The sequence below is a fragment of the Haliotis rufescens genome, unplaced genomic scaffold, assembly GCF_023055435.1.
Source record: "Haliotis rufescens isolate VD_foot unplaced genomic scaffold, xgHalRufe1.0.p SCAF_9, whole genome shotgun sequence".
NCBI classification, from domain to species: Eukaryota; Metazoa; Mollusca; class Gastropoda; order Lepetellida; family Haliotidae; genus Haliotis; species Haliotis rufescens.
In genome coordinates, this window is record NW_025964383.1 from 25,651,623 (window position 1) to 25,657,622 (window position 6,000).

Consider the following 6,000-nt stretch of genomic DNA (forward strand, 5'->3'; position numbering starts at 1 on the left):
CCTTTTAACCAGGTTAATGAGTAATTTTGTTGCATTTTAAGCGAAAGGTATGCGAAGTTTCAGTGAGTATTGTTCAAACATTTGAAACGTTTTCTGCATCGCCATGTTGAATACCGATAAAGATGTATAGGGGAACCTTTTCGATTTTAACATGCAAACAAATTTTCGTTTTCCTTGTCTTTCGGTTCTTGAAAATACAATGCTTAAACAATATGTGAAACTGTCTTTCACAATATTGGAAACAACAAAACAACAACAACAACAACATAACGATAAAGTCACACAGGCAGAATGCATTTGATACAGCATGGTCAAATTTGAAAAATCGCAAAAGATAAACATATATACATGTCTTCAAAATACACATATCATGGCATAGAGTTAGAATAGGTCTTCAGCAACCCATGCTTGCCGTAAAAGGCGACTATGCTTGTCGTAAGAGGCGACAAACGGGATCGGGCGGTGATCGCTGACTCAGTTGATGCATGTCATCGTATCCAAATTGCGTGGATCGATGCTCATGATATCAATCACTGGATTGTCGGGTTCAGACACGATTTACAGACCGCCGCCATATAGCTGGAATATTGCTGAGTGCGGCGTTAGACAACAAGCAAAACAAACATGGCATAACAGACACATTATATTTGTAACATGGTCGAGTAATGTTAAAAAATAATGCTGACCTTTTGTACCACACACCTTTTATACCACACACGACCCGTGAAGATCCGGGGTAGAAAAGATCTTCAGCAACCCATGCTTGCCGTAAAAGGCGACTATGCTTGTCGTAAAAGGCGACTAACGGGATCGGGAGGTCAGGCTCGCTGACTTGGTTGATGCATGTCATCGATCCCAATTGCGTGGATCGATGCTCATGATATCAATCACTGGATTGTGTGGTCCAGACTCGATTATTTACAGACAGCCGTTATATAGCTGGAATATTGCTGAGTGCGGCGTTAAACAACAAACCAACCAACCAAATTTTGTACCACACTGCTTATATTATACATCAAATACGTTTGAGAATAAGGATTCAAGGAAATACTGAATTAAATTTCATTGAAAAAAATTTTATTGTCCCCAATATGATTTTGGTTTTCGAACCTGATACATACCTGTTGAGCACCATCCCTTTTCTGATGACCTGATCACTCGCCCCTGACCGAGACGGGTTCCCCAAGTGAGACACTCACACTCCATTGTAATTGTGTTGAAGTAACAACACAGTTTCTTATCGATAGCATCAGCAAACAGATATCCACACATTTCAAGGCATTGAAATGAACTTTTGACCTTAAATGGTCTCACTTCTGGTGCAGTTATGTTATCCGGACGAGCGTGTGATCTTTTAAAAGTTAATTCATAGATTTTCGAATCACATGCCACCAAGAAGGTCAGCAAAATGGAAATTGTTTTCATCGCAGATGACATTTTCACCTGCAATGAAGAGAGCAAAATGTATTACATACAAAGAAGACTATGCAATACTTATCAATTGCAGTAAACTACGGTTATAACGAACTCAAAGGGACTACTAATTTTAGTTCGTTATAACCGTAATTCGTTATAAGCATATATACAGCATAACTACAGCAAATAGTCGGGACTAAAAAGTTAGTTCGTTATATCCGTCAGTTCGTTATAAGCGTGTTCGTTATAATCGTAGTTTACTGTATAGCCCAAAGTCTCAAGGTTAGCGTGAAAAGGGACTCGTTGCTTAATATTGTCACTTTGGGAGTAAATAGCAACAAAACCCTTGCCAAAACTATCGATCATGTTAAGTAGTCTGTGTGCACATACTTTAAAGACACAACTTGCACTTAGAAGTGCTCACAATTGTAGACTGCCTCCGTGGCATGGAAGTTTTAGGAGGAGACCTAGGCGAGAACGTTAATACTGATTGAATAATCAACGTTATCTGCGATATTCAAACGTTGACAATATACCTTTGTTATAGGCTACTCGATCCTGACGACCGCCTCCGTGGTCTAGTGGTAGAGCGTCCGCCCGGAGAGCGGAAGGTCCGGAGTTCGATCCCCGGCCGCGTCATACCAAAAGATGTTAAAAGATGGTACTTGTTGTTACCCTGTCTGGCGCTCGACATTAAGGTGCTAAAAGAAGGACTGGTCGGCTCGGAGTTAGTATACTGTGTCTGAGTGGGGTATTCATGTTAAACTGCGGCATGGTATCTCAGTGTGCTAGCACTATAAATCGGCATCAGTCCGGACTAGTACAAGCAGCCACACAAACACACACACGTACATGCACGTCGCTATATAAGTGCAATAATCTTGGACGCGACGTTAAACCCCATTTCACCTCACCTCATAATTGTTATACTCATCATATAATGTTATCCTTACTTGGTACGTCACTTATTGTATTGTATACAGATGTTACCTATCTACTTAGCCTTCTGGTTTTGTATCTGGAACAACCGAGGGAAACAGCTTGTCTTTTATCATGGCGGGGGACACCATATGTTGGGAACTGAACGTGTCTGGATGGAAGATGTCTCAGCGACTAGGCTACCTCTAGTGCCTGGTTGTTTACAAAGACGACATGATTGGTACCGGGTGACAAAATAAAAGCGACAAAACCCTTTCCATATTCAAAGGCAGAGTCGATTGTTCGATTCCGACTATTTCATGATACACGTAAATATGAACACTAGTCAATGGTGATGATACCAGGTGTTCGCGAAAAGGTGAGCGTATCCTGCCCCACCGGTGGCAACGTCACAAACACACGCAAAGGCAAGTGAAGTGTTCACCTAAAAACACGGGTACATTTGGTACAAGTAAAAATAGGGAATTGTATAGGACATCATTTTTGCCAATGAAGCGTCAAATTTGGAAATCTCCTCCACTTTTCTACATAAGACTTTTTGAAACTTTACTGAGGCCTTGAATGTTGTAATAGGAATCGAACAACTTCTGAGCAAGAGTCGTATGACGCTTTTTGAAATCTTGGTAAAAAGAGGATGCTCGATTGTATCGCAAAGGTTGTGGAATGCAAACACCAAAGGTTGAAGCTTCTGGAATATTGCTCGACATGAAGGGAAAGTTGACTATTGGAAAGTTGAAGTCATCCCTCTTGTCATACAGTATTGTGCAGAATGTTTGGTCACTCTGAATCCGTATGCATACATCTAAATATGAGTAAGTGAGTGTGCGAAGTTATATCACAGCGTGTCAGCTTAATGTGGGAGGAAAGCCCGAAGTCATGCAGGTCTCAGACGTTTACCACTTCAGTGAAACCCACGGGCACGGGTATGGTGCTGACAAACCTAGAAACATAATCAGGATGAACCCGGATTCGAACCCACAATCATAGATTTCTGGAGTGCACAAGGGACACAACTCTGCGCAGCGAATTGCGGAGCCTCAGATGACAAGGCCACCCGTGCCCCTGGTCTAGATATGAAACAGAGGAGGCAGTTCCTACTCGTCTCCTTTATTTCTAGTTCAGGCGGGTAAAATAGAAAAAGTGAACTGGCTCTTTGATGGTTATTGAACGACATCAGATCACCGATGTACCTAGAGCTTAAGTTCAACGTTCTGACCAAAATACCCTGTTTTGACTTTGCCACAGAAATTCCTATTCATGTGTAAAAAGCAACAGATCCGCAAGAAGGGGGGGCAGAATTGGTACCCATTGGATGCCTACTTCTTGCCTAAATGTCTTACCCCGACATTTTACATTGATGTTATCTATGAGGAAGTCCAACTTTACAGATATTGTTTTCTCAGTAAACTTCAGATGGCATATAGTTTCATTTTCGACAAATTGTCGTGGACCTCTGAATTCAGATACATAACTGTATTTATGTTCACGTTTTGTAACAAAATCCCCATGGATCAAGGAATAAAGTTTTCCCTTTAGTCTGTCATGTGGGATGGTGGTGTACAAAGTTGAAAAATCAAACGTTTTGACAGCATGCAGGTACTTTTGCTGGACCCTGAAATATAGCTCTCTTTGTACGGATTATATGGAGCTGTGGAATCCAGTACGATTGAGGAATGGACATGTCTTCAGGTTTTAGAGTCAAGTCAAAAGTTGATTGTACTGATGCATGGTTTTGGCAGATTTCTTCCTCAGTTAGCATACTGGCCTCATGTGTGGCATTATTTGATATGCCATTTATTCCAAGTTCTTTGATCAAACAATTAATATAGTGATGCTTATATATAATGGTTATGTTATCTGAGGTCTTGTCATTGTATGTATGTAGGGCAGCCAGACTTTGGATAACAGTTGGCTGGGACAGAATGGGTTTATGTATTCCAATTTCTAAGTATGTGCGTTCTACCACTGACAACACCACGTAAGAACTTAACCCGCCCTGAAAGACATTCAACAGGCTCCTATTCTCGTCCGGCCTATATGCTTCAACTGCATCCATAATGATTTTAAAGTTGTGATCCCAAATGGTTGGAGCTCGCTGACGATAGTTTGGTCCATATTTGAATAGCTGACGAAGGTTGTTATTGTCAACGATAGAGAAGTCCCCTGTGATTATTAGACCTACAGGTTGATAGCAGTATGATGAGCCTTGGCAGCCTCAAGTAATGGAATTTACATTACGAGCACCCAAATCCACGTTCTGCAACACGTTCCCATAATTGAACAATCTGGATGAAATGGTGTTTGTATAGGAAAATGAAATTGTTGGTGGTTCCTTAAATTTGAAATATTGTTGGACATTTTGTCAAACTGATTATATCTGAGAATGTCACTAAAAGTTAAGGCATCAGTTCCATTGTTTCCAAATTACAAATTGATTTGGCCAAACGTTTCAAAGCGGTATGAAGAACTATACTCTCTAGTCGTCACTGTGGGCTCTGGACTGTTTGTGGACCATCAATCAGCAAAAGTTGCTGGAGTCGTTTAATGTCTTTCCATGACACAGAGCATAGTCTGGTTCTTATTTAGTGTAGTCCCAATGGTTCCTGAATTCAGACTGCAGAATTAAGTACAGTTTATGATGGTAAACACACGTTTTAGAGTCGACCGTGGGGATATTGCAAGATATCCAGGATATGGAACAGACACAGTAGAAAGCTCAATATACTTTCATTTGATATATCCGAAAATGAAGAAGAAGACGAAAATTTGTGAAAAGAAACTGTCTGTAACATTTTCAACCCAAGTGATAAGCAACCCTTTGCAAGTCTGACGTAGTAAATGCTCACCGTATCAAGACCCCATATTCACAACAGGCCCATACATTTATTGTATGTTTTGCTAGTATGGACATAAAAATTCAAGCAATCTCATTAGGACGTCTACTAAAAACCGCCAGCATATTGATTGCCAATGACCTAACTAGTTTCCAGAGAAGAGTACTACAGGACATACGACAGCAAAACAAGAGAGACTATTACAAAGGCAGGCTGATTGTGGAAACTCAGCTTCAAGATCAGAATCTGGTGCCTAAAGCCCCATTCACATGGACACTTTTACTTACGTGAGTATATATACTTACATAAGTAAATTTACTTATGGTGGCATGTGAACGCATTTGCTTACGTGAGTAAATATACTCCAGGAGTAAAGAGACATGAGTAAAAGTATATTTGCTACATCTGATGAGGTCTAGTAAAAGTATATTTACTCATAAGTATAAATGCTCCTGGAGCAAGCCAGTAAAGTGTTATGGCCACCTTGTGATCCAGCTCCACTGGTTCCCTCACATACATTTCCTGTGCAGGAAAATACGGCTGTAGTTCCTTGCAAAGAACATAAAATGTTTCGCGTGTCATGCGAAAATTATCGATCCACAGTTTATCATCAAATGATCGTTTGACGACATTGTTCCACCAGTGTTGAGAACGTTCTCTCTGCCACAGTTCTCTTTCCTGGCATAATCCTAAGACTAATCCCATACTAAGAAAGTATGGAAAGTCTCTCTTTCGCTTCTGGTTGACTATCTTCGACAGCGACATGGCCTCAAATGATAAAAGTCCACAATTTATTTATGAAATGATGTTT